General features: G+C 32.6%; 1 long non-coding RNA gene across 1 annotated transcript in view; it reads left to right on the forward strand.

The window, feature by feature from the left end:
* LOC136416445 (uncharacterized) overlaps positions 1 to 22,416 on the forward strand; it is a 63,279-nt gene that overhangs the window by 19,468 nt on the left and 21,395 nt on the right. Inside the window, exon 2 of the long non-coding RNA XR_010752705.1 lies at positions 13,020 to 13,222. This is a non-coding gene — a long non-coding RNA (uncharacterized lncRNA). The remainder of the gene's footprint in view (positions 1 to 13,019; positions 13,223 to 22,416) is intronic.

The following is a 22,416-nucleotide window of genomic DNA, read 5'->3' on the forward strand; positions in this document are numbered from 1 at the left end:
GGTTCAGTCTTTTGAAGGAATTTGTAGAATAGATATTTTAAGCTTTTCTTCCAATAGTTTAGTGTTTTTTTATTATCTGTTAACGTCCATTGTTGTTCTCTTATCGCCTTCATTAATCCTTCATGTTCTAAGTTTGAAATCATAATAACGTAATCCTGTTTTAGAATTGTTTCTATTAATATGGCTGTTAAATTTAAGAACTTTAACATTTTAAACGTTGAAGATATTGACATCAACTATTTTTTTTCCTCAAGAAATGAAAGATAGTTTAACCCATTAATGGGCAAAGTATATTTTCATGATTTTTTCAATTTTTTTTCGCGTATTTTCATAACAACGAATTCAATGAATATAAAAAATTGTAATAAACATTTCTGATATATGTTCATTACGTAATGTTATACCGTCTCTCCTAAGGGACGCTGTCCAAAGGGATAATTTTAAAATTGAAACTATTAGAAACTTTTTAATTAATCTTTATTGTGGTATTAAAAAAAGCAAATTTTTGGATGTAGCCTAATTTGACACTTATGACATGAAGTTGCGTTTCTTTCCGCATATCGTACAACGTCTATCTGTTTTATTTTACGAGCCCTAACATCTAAATGTTAGGACAAGTTCTGATGTTGGAAATAATACTCTGGCTTATTCAAATGTCTCAAGTATTTTATTTTTTTACTTAAACTTTGATAGAATTATATATTAAAGATTATTTTCAAAAATTTTCACGGCCTAATACGGCAAACACTAATAATTACAGCATATTTTGTGTCACAACACCTAAATTCACATTGGTACACTCACTCACACTCATTCACAATTTGGTACAAACAAGAAAAAAAAAATAGTTTAGTAGGGGGTCACATCACCCTTTGCTTTAATAACTGCTCGAATTCTAGCAAGCATTGTATTGACTAAGGATTAACATATTTAGGAAGAAAAATTGTTCCAAATCTTTTGTATTAGGTCGTGTAGTATGAAATGAGTAGAATTGAATTGAAACTTTAGTCATTTTTGTTTCATATGAAATGTTTTTATTGTCAATCGAAATATGCACCACCATTATCAATACACTTCTGCCATTTAACGGGAAGTTCATTGATTCCCCTGCTGTAAAAGCCTACAGGCCGGAAGTCGATAAACTCTTGGAAGGCAGCTTTGACAGCCTCGTCGGAGTTGAATGTTTTCCCTACCAAGAAGTTATCCAAATTTTGAAAGAAGTGGTAATCAGTGGGTGCTAAGTCGGGTGAATACGGTGGATGACGAAGAGTTTCCAATTCCAACTCCTGTAGCTTGGCCAAGGTGACTTGTGCGGTGTGTGGCTGAGCGTTGTCGTGCAACAATAGCGGTGCGCTTCGATTGACTAATCTTGGCTGCTTAACTGTCAGTTGCCTCATCATTTCGGTCAGTTGTCGGCAGTAGACATCAGCCGTAATCGATTCACCAGGTTTCATGAAGCTGTGATGGATGACACCTGCGTTGTACCACCAAACGGACATCATAAGCTTCTTTTGATGAAGATTTTTTTTCGCACAATGTTTTGGTGGTTCACCTTGATCCAACCACTGCGATGAACGTCTGGTATTGTCATATAGGATCCATTTCTCATCACAAGTAACAATCCGATTCAAAAATGGATCGTTATTATACCGGCACAACAAAAAACAAGCTTCGAGACGTCGTTCTTTCTGTATGTCGCTCAACTCATGCGGTACCCACTTGTCCAGCTTTTTCACCTTACCAATTTCAGCCAAATGAGTCAATATTGTTTTTTTTGGTTACACTGAATATTAACGATAATTCGCTTGCACTTCGACGTGGATTCGCTTCCACCACGGCTTTCAGATAATCGTTATCCACTTGAGTTTCAGGTCGTCCACGTGGTTCATTTGTTAGGTCAAAATTGCCAGAACGAAATTTCATGAACCAACGAGATACTGTTTGCTGTGAAGTGACTTCAGTACCAAACACATCATTAATATTGCGAGCCGTCTGAGCTGTTGTGGTTCCACGGTGGAGCTCATATTTCATTAACACACGAATTTCACTATTTTGCATGGCTGCACAAAAATTTTTATAAAAATAAAAGTTTTCAATAATTTTTAACACTTTAAACTCTGATCGAAAGAGGAAGAATGTGCCTTTTCCACATAAAAAAGTTAAGTCCAAATATAGATTTAGAGTGAAGTTATTCGCAGTTGAATGTGGCATTTCGAGAATCTACTCATTTCATACTACACGACCTAATAGTTTAATTTTTAAATCTGAAATAGTGCGTTGTGGATTGTTTCTTAAATGTTGTTTCATTTTATGCCATTCATTTTCTATTATATTCAGGTCCGCACTGCTTGACAGGTGAGATAAAACTTTTATATTATTATCCCCAAACCACTTTTTTGTAGATTTTGCTGTGTGGTATGATGCTCCGTTTTGTTGAAAAATAAAATCTTTATTGGGGAATAATCGTTCTGCACTAGGCAAAAGTGAATTTTAAAGAATTGTTTGATATTTTTGGGTATTTATATTATCATCTATAAATTGTAAAAAGCCCAAGCCATTCGTTGATATACATGTTCAAACCATAAGTCCTTTGGGAAATTTAACAACCCTTTTTAAGCAGCCCTTATGGAAGGCTTCTTTCTTATTTTTTATTATTCGTTTGCGATGGTCTCCAACACATACATCAAATTTCCTCATCGCTAAATATAATTTTGTTCCATTCATTTTCTTACCATATCAGTTTAGAGTTGGCCCAATTGTACAGTTTTTTTTCTGAGCTTCTGTCAGAAGTAGTTTTTCTTTAGCCTAAACACGAACTGATGCCAATTTGGTGAATCACATAAGACTTTATTTATCTTGTAAAACCCTAAACTACATTTATGAATATATTAGCAGCAGCATTCTCTAGAAATATCTAATCTAGAGGTTTCGTTCCATTGAACTGTAATTTCTCTCAGAGCACTTCTCCTAGAAGACTTGTAAATTTGAACTAAATTTCTTAAATTTCTTTGAGAAACAACTTTCGGTCTTCCTGAACTTTTGCCTTAGACATTTACGTTGGCAAATTCACCGTATTTTTTTAATATATTATACCGTGAGGTTTTTTTATCTCTGAACATACCATGTTAATATCTTATGTCCAATGTAAAAAAACACACCTCAATGCATTGGAACGCAAACAATTAACATTACACAGCGAATATTTAAAACTTCAAATGTTTTTTAATTTAACGTCAAAGTCAATAATTTATTATTAAAAAGTTATTCTTTTTCTTTCGTTTAACGACATTAAGCTGCTAATCGGTACAAAATAATATTTATGTGATAAAAATTCAAATTTTAATTGAAACAACAATGTTTAAGATGAAACAAATTAAAAATTTATAATAAATGTTCGAAGTGCCCTCCTTCTTGTTCCAAACAATAGGCAAGGCGGTTTTCAAATTCTTGCACAGAATTTCTTAGAAAATTGGGATTTATTTCGTTACAAGTGTTGCATATTCGCTGTTTTAATTCTTCCAAATTTTGAATTGGAACGTTATTATAAATCTTAGATTTAAGGTAGCCCCAAAAAAAAATCATTGGGAGAAAGGTCAGAAGATCTGGGTGCCCATAAAATTGGTCCAAATCTACCTATCCACCTATTCGGAAACTGATTTAGTAAATCTCTAATAGCATTTGTAGAATGGGGGGAACACCATCCATTTGAAACCACAGATTTTCAATATTTAAATTAGCAATCTCTGGCAACATTTGATTTCGAAGAAGATCCAATAATTTAGTTGCATTGAGATTTCCTTGAATAAAAAATAGTCCAATAAGGAAATCACCAATTATGCTGATCTAAACGTTGACTCTCGCATTATATTGTGTGGGTTAAATTTTGTAGATGGACATTTTTATTTGACTAGTACCTAAGGAGTAATAAAAAATGTAGATGTAGTGAGATACACCAAATCAAAATAAGTTCTTATTTATAATTTTGAGAATTCACACAACCATTTAGGGAAAAAGATGCTTTATCAGTAAAACGAATTTTTATTAAAATATTCCCATTTTCATTGAGTAAATTATTGTATTTTTGAGTACATTTACATTGAGTAAAATAATTGATGATTAAAATATTTGTAAGCTTTATATTTGAACTTTTTTACGTAGAGATGATTTTGAAATTGCAAAATATTCAGCTACTTGCTTCAAAGATGTGATATGATTTTCTTCCACAAAACATAAAATATTCAGTTTCATTTCTTTAGTAAGGATATGTGAGAGGACATTAAGACTTTTTTTGTTTAAATGAACTATACAACCTTCTGAGTTAAACGATTTTATATTGTAATGAATAATTTCTATGGCAGGTATAGGTTTTTTTGGAAATTTTGCTGCAAATAAATCCCGTACATTTCTGAAACTGTTGCCGCTTTGGTATAAATTGAGTATTTCTATTTTTTTCTTGTTTAGAATACATAATTTTTGAATAAATATACAGGGTGTTCCGTGAAGAATGCGCCAAAAAGGAATCTTATAATCTAGACATTAAAATAATAAGATTTAACCCAACTTGCCTCATGAAAATGTTATTCGTTTAGGATATACAGGGCGTTAAAGTTAATTTTTGTATTTGAATTTATTTAAGTAAATCGAATAGTTTTGAAGATATCTTGTTCAAATTTTGAATCTATGTTTTTTTTAAGACCGGTAAAATGAATATTTCATGAAATTTGGGTTTCGAAAAAGAGGGCGCTAGTTGCAGCCTATAGGGCGCACATTTATGTCCATATTTTTTTACAAATGCAATAATTGTGATTTTAAGAGGTATTTTTGATAGATCTATCATTTCTAAAGATAAAAGGTATACCTCATTTATTTCGCTAATCCAAGTCATTTTCGAAATATGGCGAATTTAAATTTCCATAACGTGTCTAAGTAAGAGCATAACATTTTATTAATACACTCGTAAGTAGGGTTTGCAGGATTGTTGAAAACAATTGAAAAAATGTCATGTTGTCAATCGACTGAAAATCAACTGCAAATAGTAAGTGGTTTATTTTGATTTGTATTAATATTCAAGTACTATTTATTTAAAAATGCCTAGGCATAATGATTTTTCTAATTATGAAATGAGAGACATGATTTGTGTTTACGCTGAAGAAAATTATAATAGCCGTGCCGCCGCAAGACGCTATCGAGAAAAATACCCAAATAGGAAACAACCGGATCGTAATATTTTTCAACGACTATTTACCAGGTTAGGAGAAACTGGATCATTTCGCCCTAAATGTGAACATGGACCCGTTAAGACAATTTCTGTTGACCTAGAAGAGGAAGTGTTAGTTCGCGTTGCAGAAAACCCCCAAAAAAGCGTTAGGCAGTTGGTAAGAGCTACTGGAGTAAAACAAACAACAGTTTTTCGAATTTTAAAACAAGAAAAGTTACATCCGTATCACTTTACTCCAGTACAAAATTTACTGGAACACGATCTATTACCAAGACTTCAATTTTGTCAAACAATTATTGATCGCCAAAATCAAGATCCAACTTTTATTAATTCAGTTTTATTCACCGATGAAGCAACTTTTACAAGGCGTGGTGTTTTCAACTGGAGAAACAGCCATTATTGGGACTTTGAGAATCCAAAAGTAGTAAAAGAGCATCACTTTCAATATGAATTTTCTATTAATATGTGGTGTGGAATTTTGGACGATTTCATAATTGGACCTGTTCAATTACCTGCAAGGCTTAATGCAGAACAATATTTAGAGTTTTTAAGAACTGAATTAGGAAATTTACTTGAAGACGTACCGCTGAAGTTAAGACAAAATATCATCTTTATACATGATGGCGCTCCTCCACATTACCCCATTGTAGTTCGTAATTTTTTGAATAGACAATTTCCTAATGGATGGTTTGGACGAGGAAGTGATGTACCTTGGCCAGCTCGTAGTCCCGACCTCAACCCAATGGATTTCTCGTTATGGGGATACATGAAATCCTTAGTTTATGATACAGAGATAAATACGCGTGACCAATTATTTCAACGCATCCAGGATGCCGCCACAGTGATTAAAAATAGTGACGGTTATTTATTTAGAATAAGACAACACTTAATAAAAGGAGTACGAAAATGCATTCAAGTAAATGGTGGACATTTTTCACACTTGCTAAAATAAAATATACTGTTTCAATAAATTAATAATTGTTATTAATAAATTGTTTTTACTTAATATCGAGCACTTACTTAGACACGTTATGGAAATTTAAATTCGCCATATTTCGAAAATGGCTTGGATTAGCGAAATAAATGAGGTATACCTTTTATCTTTAGAAATGATAGATCTATCAAAAATACCTCTTAAAATCACAATTATTGCATTTGTAAAAAAATATGGACATAAATGTGCGCCCTATAGGCTGCAACTAGCGCCCTCTTTTTCGAAACCCAAATTTCATGAAATATTCATTTTACCGGTCTTAAAAAAAACATAGATTCAAAATTTGAACAAGATATCTTCAAAACTATTCGATTTACTTAAATAAATTCAAATACAAAAATTAACTTTAACGCCCTGTATATCCTAAACGAATAACATTTTCATGAGGCAAGTTGGGTTAAATCTTATTATTTTAATGTCTAGATTATAAGATTCCTTTTTGGCGCATTCTTCACGGAACACCCTGTATATATTATTTTTGTGTGCGTGTAAATGGTGGGCATTTTGAACAGTTACTTAAGTAATTTTTTAATGTTATTTTTAACATTAAAAAATAAAAATTTAGAAAATTACATTCCTTTCCATTTACTTTACAAGCGTTTCTCTCGAAAATGATTGCAGTTAGCGACTAGATTAAGGTATACCTTTTTTAAGCAAAAATACCGCGCAAATACGTTTTTTCATCCAAAACTGGTTTACCGTTAAAAACAAAAAAGTTTGAAGGACCTAAACAAGTACTTAATGCGTATACTTGGGCTCTCTGCGATTTACCGAAATTTTGTTTGTAGATATGAATTCCTCATCCCGAAAAACCCCCTTGTAAAAAATTTCATGAGTTTTCCTCTTGCCATTTAATAATTATGGCTAAAAATTGAATTTTACATTTCAACTTTGCTACCCTGTAGCTTGGTGATTATCAACTTTTGGACTAAGGCAAATGTGGTTAAATCGTTTTATTTTTATCTCAGCTACCTATGGTAGAGTGTTGTAAAGACCTTTTAGAGACACCCTGTATAATTATATAATATATTATAATTATATCAATATTTAAGTAAAAAAGAAAATACTTGAGTCGTTTGAATAAGCCAGAGTATTATTTTCAACATCAGAGCTTGTCCTAACATTTAGTTGTTAGAGCTCGTATATGATAATATTGTCCAATATTATCATATCTGACATCTGTAATAGGTTGAGATATTCGTCCTTGTTGAGCCTTAATGCCAAATGATTTCAGCAATGCAAGGGCTATGTATCTCATAAAAGTCAACAAACTTTCTGTATTTTTATCGTCCTTATTTTTTTCATCAGAAGCCAACCATTGGCCACAGAAGCATCCAGAAAATATGCGAATAATGGCTAGTAAGTTATAAATTGTGACTCAGAAAATTCGATTAAAAAAAAGAAATGTTTATTCCCAATGAAGTCATAACTAACCATTTTACTAAATAATACGAATGAGGTCAACACTATGAAGGATAAAAATGCGGGTTCCCAGGGGAATGCAAGTTAGTAGTTTTATGGAAACTGCTACTTTGAAACGAATTTTGGAATTAAAATGTGGAATGTGATTGTGTTGCGTTTGCCTGCGAATATAACTAGTACCATTTTCTTTGCCGAATTCTAGTTCTGTAAACTGCTATTAGGCCATCTATTTTGTCTACTCGTTCCAAATCTTTATTGTAGCTGGCCACAATTGTCAGTTAACTTATACTTTTCTTTTACCGAGACACTCGATACCACCGCGAAACAGACCCAATGGAATTTTTTTGAAAGTTCGGTACCACTGAAACAACCTTATTGCCTTTCCACTGTATCAATACAACTTTATCATTTGTATAAAATGTAAAACTTCCCCTTCATTCTTTATTCCAAAATTTTTATGATTTTACAGGGCATTTTTCCAATTTGTTTTCCCAAATTGTGCCTGTGGTACAGTATTTTATGTTAGTCAAATGAGCCAGTAAGCGCAAACCGGTGAAGCAATTGTCAAAATGTAGTTTATAACCTTGATTTGATGGAACATTTACTTGATCCAATAATGTTAAAACAACATCACCACCTAAACTAAACTTTTTCTTGCTTATTATATTTTCCTGAGTATACATATTTGGAATCTATACATACATACAGTGCTTTCATTTCAAAACGAACCACCCTAAACAACTCTTGAATGATCTATTGTTTTAAAATTTCAAAAAACACGTCAATTGAGATGTCGAAGGGGAAACTTTTTGAGCTTATGTCCAATCCCCTATCTTCATCCCCTTGAGCAGGGGGCGATTCACCCCTAAAATCTTAAATGGAATGGAGGCTCGAGTGATACCTCATTTTAAAGGGCATGCAAAGACCTTTTCATCTACGAAGTTTCAGCTCATTCCGTTTAGCCATTCCAAAATGGCAGCCACTTGAATTTTGCGATTTTTACAACGAAAAAATTATTTTATCAAATGTTCAAAATGCGACCCGTTATTTTCGAGACAATAATAAAGTATATTTTCAAATTCTTTGCGAACAGTAATGAAAGTTTGTCTGGTAATACCTCTGCATTCCGGTGTTATTTCGTTTTTCAGTTCTTGAATACTTTCAATTGGAGTTTTATACACTTTAGATTTTAAGTAACCCCAAAGGAAAAAGTCGAGGGGAGTAAGATCTGGAGATCTTGCTGGCCAATCTATTGCTCCTCAATGGATCAAAGTGTACACCATTTTAAATAATAATTTCAAACTATCTGATAAATGAATATTTTAACAGTAACGTTAAAATAGTGCTAAGTAGTCCTAAAAACTAGTGTTTGTTGCGTTGATATCAAAAGAATGCAAGGTATTTGGTATTTCTTTAGGGTTATTGTCTCTAAAATAACGGGTTGCATTTTGAACATTTGATAAAATAATTTTTTCGTTGTAAAAATCGCTAAATTCAAGTGGCTGCCATTTTGGAATGGCTAAACGGAATGAGCTGAAAAGGTCTTTGCATGCCCTTTAAAATGAGGTATCACTCGAGCCCCCATTCCATTTAAGATTTTAGGGGTGAGTCGCCCCCTGCTCAAGGAGATGAAGATAGGGAATTGGACATAAGCTCAAAAAGTTTTCCCCTCGACATTTCAATTGACGTGTTTTTGGAAAGATTAAAACAATAGATCATTCAAGAGTTGTTTAGGGTGGTTCATTTTGAAATGAAAGTATTGTATAATATCAGTCAAAAGTAAAGAAACAAATTAAATTATATTAATATCCTTAAAAGAGGTTAAATGGTTCTCAAAATTTTATTACTAAGTTGAATGAATTTATTAACCAATAATAATAATCAACAAAATTTAAAAGAAAAGTAACAGTTCTAGTTTAAATTACAAAATATTTCTTACATAGGTTTCAAAAGTAGAGCAACATATAACTAAATGCATTTATATTTAGATTATATTTAATATTTTGTAGTATAGCCTTTATTTTTTATCACTTCAGTACATCCACGACTCATAGATTCCAATAATGTCATAAGGGTTGATTCTGATATGGAATTCCAAATTCGAACAATGATGTCGAAGATCTGGTCACAATTTTGATATTTTTGTGGGTTTTCCTGTCTTACTTTACGGACAATGATTTCCCAGAGATCTCTATGGGGTTTAAATCTAGGCTCTGGGCAGGCCATTTCATTATACGAATGCTACGGTCCGTAAAAAATTGTTTTATCACCTCAGCAGTATGCTTAGTGTTGTTGTCGTGTTGAAATTCTCACGGCAATGGCAAATTTTCTTCGGTGAATGGCACCATTGTGTCTCTTATAATTCGTAAATATTGAAATCGGTCCATTATCCCATCAATTTTAATCAGTAGACCGACCTCAGTTCCCGAAAAACATCTCCACACCATCACATTTCCTCGTCCATGTTTTATGGTGCCACGAGGGTATTTTGGATCAAATTTCTTGTTAACACGACGACGTACCCAGCAAATACCATCACTTGAATGCAAGTTAAATTTGCTTTTGCTCGAAAAAAGTACTGTTTATCATTTTTCCATTATCCAATTAATGTGCTCTTCAGCGAATCTCAGGCGACATCGTCTATTTTTCGAGGAAATAAATGGTTTTTTGGCCGGTTTTCTTTCAAATAGTTTGCGTTCTGTTAGACGTTTTCGAACAGTACTAACAGAAACATCAGCAAGCTCCAACTTTTTTTTTATATCCATTGCAGAGCGAAATGGATCTTCCCGGGACACACTTTCAATTCTTTAGTCCATTTTTTGCCTGGTTTTTCTTGGCCGTCCAGATTTTGATTTATTCGCAACAGTTCCTTGAATTGAAAAATATTTAATTGTACGAGAAACAATACTTCGATTCAGTTGCAATTGGTTTGCAATGGTTATTTGTTTCATACCCAACCGCCACTTTGAAATAATCAAACTTCGGATATAAATTGACAAATTGCGACCAGAAGGCATTATGTACCGTTAAATTAAACAAAAATAACCAGTATGCAGATTCAGAAATGCACTTGTCACTAATAGAGTGTTAAAATACGATTTTGTTGTTTTACTTTTGGAATGTCTTAAAAGGAATAGAACAAATTTTCGGACAGATAAGCAAAATCAACTGGGTTTTTGTACATTGTTTAGTATATTTACAAGAGCAGAATAAAAATGTACAGTAGCGGACAAAAGTGGAGCAACAAACATATTCTTGAAAAGATTCAAGGTTTGTTACGACTTATTCATAAATTAGTAATATCAAAATTATGTTAGAATATCTAGAAATAACGCTGCAAAAAATGATCAGTTTATTCCTGAATTCAAAGCATTTAACAACAAAAACGAGTAAATGTGGCGGATAAAAGTAGAGTAACAATATATAAAAATTCTTTTGGCGTCTTTTTTTATCAAACACTTTTGAGTTATTGTGTTTAGTATTATTGGTGAAAACCAGCAAATATGCCTCTTGGTAAATCTCTCTCAGTACAACTGAAACAATTAATTGTTTTCAAATTTGAATCTAGAATGTCCCAGAGTGATATTGCTAGAGAATTAAATCTTAGTCGCTCTATAATCTGTAGAGTATTGAGTGCCTACAAGATTAACAAAAGTGTAGTGAGTCCTCCAAAAACAGGTCGTCCTCGAAAGGCAACAAGAATTCAAGACAATAAAATTGTGAACATTTCGAAAGGGAATTCATATAACACAGCAGTTGAGATTACGCAGGAATGTAGTGACTTTGGTGCTTCTGTAAGATTGATTCGAAGACACTTACAAGAAAAAAGTTTGAATGCCCGCAGACCCGCTAAAAAACCCTTCATTTCTAAGAAGAACAGGATGGCCCGGTTCTGTTTTGTAAATGACCATCTTAACTGGAGTTTCGAAAAATGGAAAAGTGTGCTATTCTCCGATGAGAGTAAATTTAATTTGTATTCCTCGGATGGAATTCGATATGTCAGATGTCCTCCAAATGAAAGGTACAAGCCAAAGTACATTAAAGGCACAATTAAATTTGGTGGGGGTAACGTATTAGTGTGGGGATCATTTTCCGGGTTTGGAATGGGACCATTGATAAAAATAGAGGGCATTATGGACCGGTTTAAATATCTGGAGATATTAACGGATCATATGCTTCCGTTTGCAGAGGAAAACTTGTCATTGTCATGGATTTTTCAACATGACAATGACCCGAAGAATACTGCGAAAATAATAAAAAAATATTTGAAAGAGCAACGGGTAAATGTAATGCAGTGGCCTGCCCAAAGTCCCGACCTTAATCTAATAGAGAACTTATGAGAGATAGTAAACCGTAAGATAAGGACAGAGAATCCACAAAACTTTAGAAAATCCGTAGAATTATTCACCGCCATTTCAACTGCATGGAATTCCATTTCAGAAGAAAACCATCAATAAATTAATAAAGTCTGTGAGGAATAGATGCATTGAAGTTATTAAAAACAATGGCAATGCTACTAAGTATTGGTGAAAATTTTCATAATGATTCAAAATTTCATATGTTGCTCTACTTTTGTCCGCCACATTTATTCGTTTTTGTTGTTAAATGCCTTGAATTCAGGAATAAACTTATAATTTTTTGAAGCTTTATTTCTAGATATCCTAACATAATTTTGATATTACTAATTTATGAATAAGTCGTAACAAACCTTGAATATTTTCAAGAATATGTTTATTGCTCCACTTTTGTCCGCTACTGTATTTACATACAGTTGTGGTCAAAATAATAAGAGTGGTAGTGTTGAATTTCAATATATTATCGCCAAATATTTAATGAATAAATTACATACTTTGTAATGTATCACCAATATAGAGTAACATGTACTCATGAAAAGAAATATATAAAAAATAAAAATTATTCAAAACCACAAACTTTACAATATTTATAAAAGAGGATATGGATCTTTTTCCTGGCCAATTGACTTTAAAAGGTTTTGTCATTTTTTCGGGCTAAGTAGCTAAAAATGCAACTTTTTCGTCTTTTGTTATTATTTCGTATTTTACTTTGTTTTCGAGGACAAAAATACAAAATCCCATTATTGCAAAACGAAAAACTATTAAAATAAAATTAAGTTAATTTTATTCTTTGTACAGTAAGCCATTTTTACAATGTAATACACAAAAAATAATAAAAATTTAATAAAATAACCATTAAAAACGTTGGAAACCTCCCGCTTCTATTCAGTCTTCTCCTCTTTTTTTTTATCGAGTAACGAACTCTTTCGAAAATTCCATGAGTATTACGTATAGTTTCATATGCGTCAAAAAATCAATTTTTTAGTTGTTCTACTGTCTCAATTAGAGTAACATAAACTAATCATTTTAGGTGCCCCCACAAATCAAAATCTATACTGTTTAAGTCAAGTGACCTAGGTGGACAGAATTGTGGCCCTTCCTGACCTATCTACCAATTTTGGTATGCTCAGTCCAAATATTTACGAGCCAATATGCTAAAGTGGGTTGGAGTACCATCATGCATGAACCAATGTTGTTGCCATAACTGAAGAGGAACATCTTCAAAAAGCAAAGGTAAATCATTTTCTAGAAAGTTACTCTAAGATTGTACATTAAGGTCTGGTAAAAAGAAGTCCAATTAAATAGTCACTTATGATACCGATCCAAATGTTGAGGAAAAATTGTTTCTGAAAATGTGTTTCTCTAATAGCATGAGGATTTTCTTGGGCCCAGTTGTGATTATTGTGGAAATTAATTATTGAATTTTTGGAAAAATGTTCTTCGTCCGTAAACATGATGGAACCAAAGTGGGGATTTTCTGCAAGTCTTTCATGATACCATTTACAAAATTGCGTACGCGAATTAAGTGAGGGTTAAATGAGAATCACTTTTAAAAACCTTTATTTTTCGGATTTAAGAGAATAATATTATAAAATAGAGTTTATGGCTTAAAACTAGAGCGAACAATTAAGACGAACAGCAATTAGCTTTTACACAGACTTAATGTTACTGTTATAATGCTGCAAGTAGTTTTATAGAGCACAAATGCATAGTCGACATCTTATGGTCAGCGGTTCCTAGGATTAAGGGATATTTCTCGCGGTTCAAAATCTCCTGGAAGAAGTGCTTGACCTCTTTGTACATGGTAAGGATACATCAAAGAATTTCTTAGAATTTCCCATACCAATTGATGACAAATATTTAATTCTCTACCAATTTTCCGTGTACTAGTTGCTGGAATCTCTTCGATCGCATGTAAGACAGCCTCCCCAACTGCCGGAGTTCGAATTGTAAGAGGTCTTCCCCTGGAGGTATTACAATAAAAATTGCCAGATTCAGATAAACGACGATATATGTTTATGAATATTTTTCTGTCTGGAAGGACACGATCAGGGTACCTTTCGTGATAGTCGCCGGGCCTCTGCGACATTATCATCAGCACGACCATAAAAGAAATGCATTTGTGTCATCTCCAAATTGGAATAATTATTTACCATTTTTTAATAGCACACTCTACCTTTTAACCAGAGAAAAAAAAAATTCACGAAAAGTCAAAAACATCATGTTCATAACAATAAAACAACATTTTCTAGCAACGAATAAAGTTAACTTGGTTTTATTTTAATAGTTTTTCGATATGCAATAAAGTGGTTTTGTATATTTTTCCTCGAAAACGAAATAAGATACGAAATAATAACACGAAACGAAAAAGTTGTATTTTAGCTTTACTCTAAAAAAACACACAAAACCTTTTAAAAAATCAGTAGCATACACTTTTTTTGTCAAGATTATTCGTAAGACTGCCCCTCGGAACGCCACTGGAACTCACAATTATCATGTTAGTGCTAACTTAGCGTCTTATTACAATGAACAACAGAGCTAAATTTCAACAAAATTGGCAAAAGGATCTTTAAGATATTAATAAAAAACATTTTTTTTTACCTTTGACATCCTGTATCTTGAAAACCAGACTTTCTAGGATAGATGTTTATATGAACTTTTTTATTTGAATTTGGTTCAGGAGTTCGCCCTTGAAATTACGGTAGTAATTAAAAAGTAACACCCTGTATATTCAAGGTAGTGCCCGTGCGTACGCGACTGTTGAAATCAGATATTATATTTTATTTCAAAAAATTAATTGTTTGGTGTAAGAAACGCCTACAAAATTGCAATAAAATATATCAATCGGTGTATGAGAAATTAATAAATTTGTAATTTTTTATGAAAATTTTAATGCTCATTTTATGAAAAAATGTTCATTTAAAAATGTGTCCTAACTTGCACCATTTTCGAGATACAGGGTGTCAAAGTTTTATTAAAAAATCGATTTTTTATTAATTATTCAAAAAGCTTTGCGCCGATTTTGATGAAATTTGGCATGTTTGCTAGAATTAATAAGGGGCTATGTTTGATGTTATTACATTTAAAATAATAATTCCAGTGGCGTCGCAAATGGTTACCTGATTGATATTTATGGTGTGATTTCAAGCTCAAGTTTTTATTTTTTTCCCAAAAATTAAGCGAGTCACAAAAAAAGTCAAAGGACAAGAAAGTTGTATTTTTAATTGTTTAATCTGATACAAATATCAAATTAAGAAAAAACGGTGGCTTACAATAATCACACCATAAATATCAATCAGGCAACTATTTGCGACGCCACTGGAATTATTATTTTAAATGTAATAACATCAAATGTAGCCCCTTATTAATGTTAACAAACAAGTTAAGTTTGATCAAAATCGGCGCAAAGCTTTTTGAATAATTAAAAAAAATCGATTTTTTAATAAAACTTTGACACCCTGTATCTCGAAAACGATGCAAGTTAGGACACATGTTTATATGAACATTTGTTATAAAATATGACAAGGAATCACACCTTAAAATTAATGACATCATTTAAGTTACACTCTGTATAGCAAACTACGATTATTTTTCTATGTAAAAATCGTTGTTAAAGTTTAATCACTAAAAGTTGAGACACCCTGCATATTGCTTAGCAAAGTATTTATCATAATATGGAACCATATTTTCATTATTGGATACATGTTCTCCCAGACCACCATGATTTTGAAAATTTTTTCATAGCCTCTCTAGAAATGGTCTCAATTATCTTTGAAATGAATAAATAGTAAAATAGCTTCAAAACGTTTTAGTTGCATACTATTTTGAATTAGCCGTAGTACATTATCTTCACTTGACCAATATAAGAGCTTGTTTGGATATTTTCCATAACCAGAAAGTAAGAGAATTTCAATAAAAACTTGAAGTTCTTCTTCTCTCAAATTTAGATTCAAATTTTTTTGAAGAGCACATCTATTGCTTTTAATTATTATGTGATTCAATATATTTTCGTCAAATAGAAGTCTGAAATTTTTTTAACGCTTTACTAGCTTTCCTTGCTCCTTCAGACGCCTCAAATTTTAGACATTTACTGTTCAGTCCATTGTCAGGAATTTTAGTAGGGTTTTCCAATCATTTTGAAGCTTTGTAAAAACTAGTTGCTGTTACAATGAAAGCTCCCATAAGCGGGCAATCACGGTTCCAGCTTTTTTGCTCATGTATGGGAAGTGCCCGCTTAAGGGAAAACTTTATTAAAGAGATGCCAGTTTTTTGTTGATAAATGCAGATAGTTTGCTATGTACAATACATATATAATATGTGATATACAGAGTGGTAACGATTTCGATGTCACTATTGGGATCTTGAAAAGTAGAACAGATGGAGAAACGATTAAATTAGAGAAAAGTTACGCATTTTAGGACCTTCTCACATGAGTTTTTTAAAAAAGCAAATTATTCTGTCATTTTTGAAATATCTGAAAAAAACTGAAAATCTTCGATTTTGTTTTTTATTATTTTCTTTGCTATTATATGAAGTAGAAATATGAATTTTGGTATACAGGGTGTTAGTGAAATAACTTTTGTAAATTTGACCAGTGATTAAGAACATAATTTTGAATAAAAAAGTTCCTTACAATAGGGGTCGAAAGCATAATAGTTTTTTAAAAAAAAAATGTCAAAGTAACCGAAAAGCTATGATAAGGTTTAAAATTTGAATAAAATGTGGCAAAATGTACTTGACACATGTTGGTTGTTTGACATATAACAAAAAAAACTTAAAATTATTCAAAAATAACATTGCTAAGAGCAATTGAAAACTTAGTTAATAACTTAAGTGGTAAAAAAAATGTAAATGGCAACACCGCACTGAACGTGACCGAGGAAGAGAAGTTTGTTTTTATTATGGTTGTTTTTTTATCACAAAAAATGGGCAAAGACGCCTGGCGCCATGGACATGTGGAGCTCGTTAGGGACCATCGAGAAGGGACAAGACAAAAACACCCTTATTTTTCAAATTTGCCATGGAGTGTATGTCCTTCGACACTTTTAATATTTTAGTGTGATTTCGGTCTTGCTGAATGCATCTTCTGTCGGTACACGCAACAGTTCATCCGAAAAGTTAATTTGGGCGAGCTTTAAGTGATTTTATTCCGACTTATTAACAGTATCTACGTGACAATGTATTCTGTACGCGAGTATTATGACGTGCTTTTGATCTATGGAGAGGCGTTACAAAATTCTGAAGAAGCTAGGCGAATTTATTTACGATAATCGTTACCCAGAAAGAAAACTTCCAGCTCGACATATACTATTATAATTTTGAAGATACGGCATTTAACTTTTGTTTTTCTTATGGGTGCCATACTTCATTTTTATACTGTTGGATAGAGCGGAAAATTTCCTTTGCAAATATGTGCAACACATTACAAAATATTAAAAAAAAATCTCATTAAAAAAAATTTTAATCGCCTTCACCATTTCACTTTTGATAAAAATATTTTTTATATCAGGTGGGCCATGGCGGCGATGACGATTTAGATGTTATACTATTGAGATTTCGAAAATTATAAAATAAACAAAAAATTAAACAATTACAAAATTTTATTTCTACATTATTTTAATATTAGTATCTTACACCTAAAAACTTAACAGTGAACAACAAACGTTATACCTAGAACAAATAACTAATTTAATAACTGTTCAAAATGGCTACTATTATTTTCAATACAAAGTTGTGTTCTTAACCTCATTTGACCAACATCTTTTAGAACACTTTCCTGTGATATTGCTTGAAATGAATTAGTTATCATCATTTCTAGTTGTTTTAAATTGTTTGTAACTGTTACAAACATATCGTTCTTTACAATACCCCACAAGAAAAAGTCCAAAGGGTTTAAGCATGGAAAACGTGGTGGCTACCGAATAGGCCCATATGTGCCCATCCATTTGTTGGGGAATCTATTATTTAAAATTTGCCTCACAACATTTGTGTTGTGAGGAGGAGTGCCATCATTTTGAAACCACAAGTCCCACTCGACAGCTAACGGAATTTTTTCCATTAAATTTTCAAAATGGTCTTGTAGAAAATTTGCATATGTGCGTTCGTTTAATCAATTATTGATAAACACAGAACCCAAAATTTTGTTGCCAATTATTCCAGCCCATACATTTAACGAAAATCTAATTTGCAGTCTACTTTGCTTCACTAAACGAGGATTTATTGTGAAGTAAAAGTGCTGTTTTTTCCTATTAAATATTTCACTGATGGTAAAAAAAGATTCGTCGGTCCAAAGCACTTTCCTGAAGAAATGTAAATCGTCTTGTAATTTTCCGCTGTACTAATTGCAAAATTCCAATCTTCTTTGTGCATCATCCTCATGAAACGTTTGAACAGGAAGGAATTTGTAATTATGAAGCTTGTTTTTTTTCAAAATCTTACAAACAGTATTGTTGAGGATGTTACATTCGTTGGCAATGTTATGACTTGCGTTAGTAGGATTAATTTCAATTTGCGCCAAAACGTTGATTTCGTTGATATTAGTAGCTCTTGGTCGATATTTTAGTGAACGTATCTGCTGGAAGTTACCATAGCTTGCTAAATTTAGGGAAAGCCTAGAAAATATTGCAGGATTTGGTTGTTGCCTTTCAGGGTATAATTGATGATCATTTTCTGCAGCCACTCGACAATTCTTATAACTACTTACGTAGGAATCATACATATCCTGTTTTTCTTCATTTGAAAACATTTTAGTACACTGCACATTTTGCAAAAACAAATTGAATTCAGATTTGAATAAGGCGTAATTATTTTCAATTCGAATAAATGTTACAGCAAAGCAGTTATTTTTTTCTCATGGCCCACTCGATATAAAAAATATCTTTATTAACCCTAGACCGCCAACGTTCCAAAATATTACGTTAAAGCGAATAATACGCAACTTTTACGTTTAAGAAGGAACGAGTGACTTAGGTGTTTTATTTTGTGAAATAAATAAGTAGTTACCAATAAAATAAGAAAAACTTTACTAAAAAAAAATATTTATGCATGTTAATTGTACAAAAAAATGATCAAAAAGGTATAAAAAGTGAAATGTTGCAGCATAAAACTACATAAAACAAGAATATCATACACTACTTTTTGACAGACTTGATGCATTCAAAGGATATTTTTATTTGGTGTTCTCCGCAAAGTGGTCGTGGACATATTCGACAATACGTTGTCGTCATTCTTTTTTTACTTGATGGACAGATGCTGTAATATGAACGTTTCCCCTTTTGTTCTGTCTTGGGAGGTCTCGAAGAATTTCTAACCATTACACTTGAAATAGATTTTTTAAATTTTCTTGGCAAGGTAGGAAGGTGCGCCGGCTTTTCTGCCAAGGCTGTGTTAATTGTTCTTGAAGTTTCAGTATGTATTTGAATCTCGATTCTGGTTTTTTTCCAGCAGATTCCAAATTGTGATTGTAGATAACGTAGGAATTGATCGCAGCAATATTCAGCATATTGTAAAAGAAGCAAAAAGGCCAACGTCTGGTCTTCTTGTTGCAACACGTATTCTGAGCCATCTGATCAAAACTATCAACTCCCCCTTTGAAAGATTGTAAACATGTATTATTTCTGATTTGGATGTTTCGAGATTTAGAGAATTTGAAGTATGCATAGAGGATAGTAGTAAGACGTTTTTATTTTCTTTCGGTTTGTAGGAGACTAGGGTTGAATTTTCAGTGAAAACAGCCATTGACGTTCCACATGGCTTAGATTTTATATCGAGTAATTTTGAAGATACTTGAGGTTTGTTTTTTTAGCGTCCCAACGACTGTCAATTTGAAAGGCGCTTCAAACAATTTATTAGTCAGAAATGTTAGTGAACCAATTGTCCATCGTGATGTTGCGATTAGTTCCCCACACAGGTTTAGTTAGCAACTCCACAAACTAATTAGCCAAAGGAGCTCTATTGGTCTTAGTAGACTTTCCAAGGTAAGGGCACGTATTCAAAACATATTTAGTTGCAACATCACAGAGCATGACTATTTTTATGCCGTATTTATTCGGGTTACTGGACATGTATATTCTGAATGGACATCGCCCACGAAAACTAACCAGCTGTTCATCAATACACAAATATGCACTCGGTTTATATGTGGCTGAGCAATTTTTGATCAACTTGTCCCATATACCTGATATAGGTTCAAACCTGGATTCTTCTCTTCTTTCTGTTCTTGTTGATTTATCATCAAATCTTAGAGCATTTAGTAAAAAGAGAAACCTTGTTTTGCTCATAGTAGCATGATACTCTGGATCCTGAGTACAGTACATTGAATAAGAGTTCAGCTGAGAGATTATTGTCCTTCAAAGAGGCAGATAGAATTAAAAGTCCAAGTAAAGCCTTCAGTTCGCACATTGAAGTTGCAGAAGTAGAAGCATTTTGTGTTTTATATTTTTTTTGCAAGACGAATATTTTCTCATTTGTATAAATTAGTATCTCAGCCAGAATGTTATCGTAAAGTAATAAAGAGAATGTATCTAGTGATTCAGAACAGTTCTTGGCTGAGCCAACTGGACCTGGTCTAATATAAATCACATTTCTTGTTAGTGTTTTGCCCTTTTCGGGTATGGGCGAATTAGTAAACCATTTATAATTATCTTTACCAAACAAAAATTTATCAAGATGTTCTTGATGAGACTTCTCCTCATTTGAATGTATCTTTCCTATGTCCCCTGAGTAAACTGCTTGTGATGTAGATGGGTTTGTGTCTTTAGATAATTTTACTTTCTTGTAAGTGATTTCTTTGGAAGAAATGTTTGATTTTCTTTTTTGCATATTCCACACATTTCCTAGCTGCTAATTATATATTTTCTCATCAATTTGGTCTGGGAGATAATTTTTATCGACAATACTATCGTCGCTATCATAATCAGCATCTGTTTCTTCTGGATCATTGTCATCTATGTCGCTTATGTCACTAAAATCGCTCGCTGCGATAATATCTTCTAACTCTCTATCACTCAATGGTCTCTTTGAGTTCATTGTTTTTTCTACTCATTTTATACTAAAAATACAGTACATGTAGGTAAAACAATAAAGACAAATACAAAAAAATTACTCACGTTTTTGCCAAATACATATATTTAGACTTTTTTTCTGTTTGTCAAGGGTTTTTTGAATTGATCAAAAGAAAAGATACTCGCCATATTACTATTTGAGTTTTAAAACAGGTAGGGTGAACCAGGAAAGTAAAAGAGGAATTTTCTAACTTCGAGAAGTCTTAAATACTAATTCGGGCCGGGGAATCCCCGCAGTATCGTACCCTGATCAGATGGTAATTGGCGTCGTTACATCAAGGCGTATCTGCTTGGTCTTTGTAGGCACCATCGGTACATTTGTATAAACATTTTTCTTAGTCCCGACAAAGAATAGCTAGATTTCTTGCTAACTCAACACCGCCCTTATCTAAACCTAAAACCCGCGAAAATCCAACGGTTACCAGAAATACCGCTAACCAGGTTACAGTACCTATGGGCATATCATACGGGTCTAGCCTCTCTTCGTACCCCTGTTTTTAACTTAAACCTAACATTGACATATCTCTTATTTACACTACGTACATGAGAGTAAAAACGATCTGACTAGCAGATCTCACATAGTGTATGTATGTAAAAATTACGTGCAGACTTTAACCATTAATACCAACTATACGTAAAATATGCGTGTATGTGTTGAAATTTGCTGCTACCATAGACTAACATTGACTTATGCACACTTTTTTTAAGAACTCCCGGAACACTAAAGGAGTGAAGAGAGCACTGCCGGGAGCCTGGATCGTAAATATAAACATTAACGAAATAATTATGGTTGTATATAAAACCACACGTAAATTTTACGTACATTGTCGTTTTAGGGTTAAAAGTGAAATGGTGAAGGCGATTAGAAATTTAATTTTTTTATGGGATATTTTGAAAATATTTTGTAACGTGTTGTACATATTTGTAAAGGAAAATTTCTGCGCTATCCAACAGTATAAAAATGAAGTATGGCGTCCATAAGAAAAATGAAAGTTGGGTGCCGTATATTCAAAATTATAACATGTATCGTCTTTATTCTAATGTCAATTTATTTCTCTCATCGAATTAAGTATGTATGTTACCGTTAAAACCCGGTCTAACTAGGAAAAACTAGTATTAAGCATCAGCTTCGGATAATTCTAGAATTTCCTAAGAATTTTCGTTGAAACCAGTTTTAACTTAAGAAATGTTAGTTATTACTAGTTTTTACAGAACATGCTTTGTTAAAACTAGTTTCCACTAAAAATGTTACTGTCAAAACCCGATCTAACTAGAAAAAACTAGTATTACCTATCAATCTTTGAGAAGTCTAGATTCTTCTAGTCAAAACTACAGTTTCCTATGAAGGTTAGTTCAGGTTAGTGC

This window comes from Euwallacea similis, chromosome 23 (genome assembly GCF_039881205.1).
Source record: "Euwallacea similis isolate ESF13 chromosome 23, ESF131.1, whole genome shotgun sequence".
In the NCBI taxonomy this organism is placed as follows: domain Eukaryota; kingdom Metazoa; phylum Arthropoda; class Insecta; order Coleoptera; family Curculionidae; genus Euwallacea; species Euwallacea similis.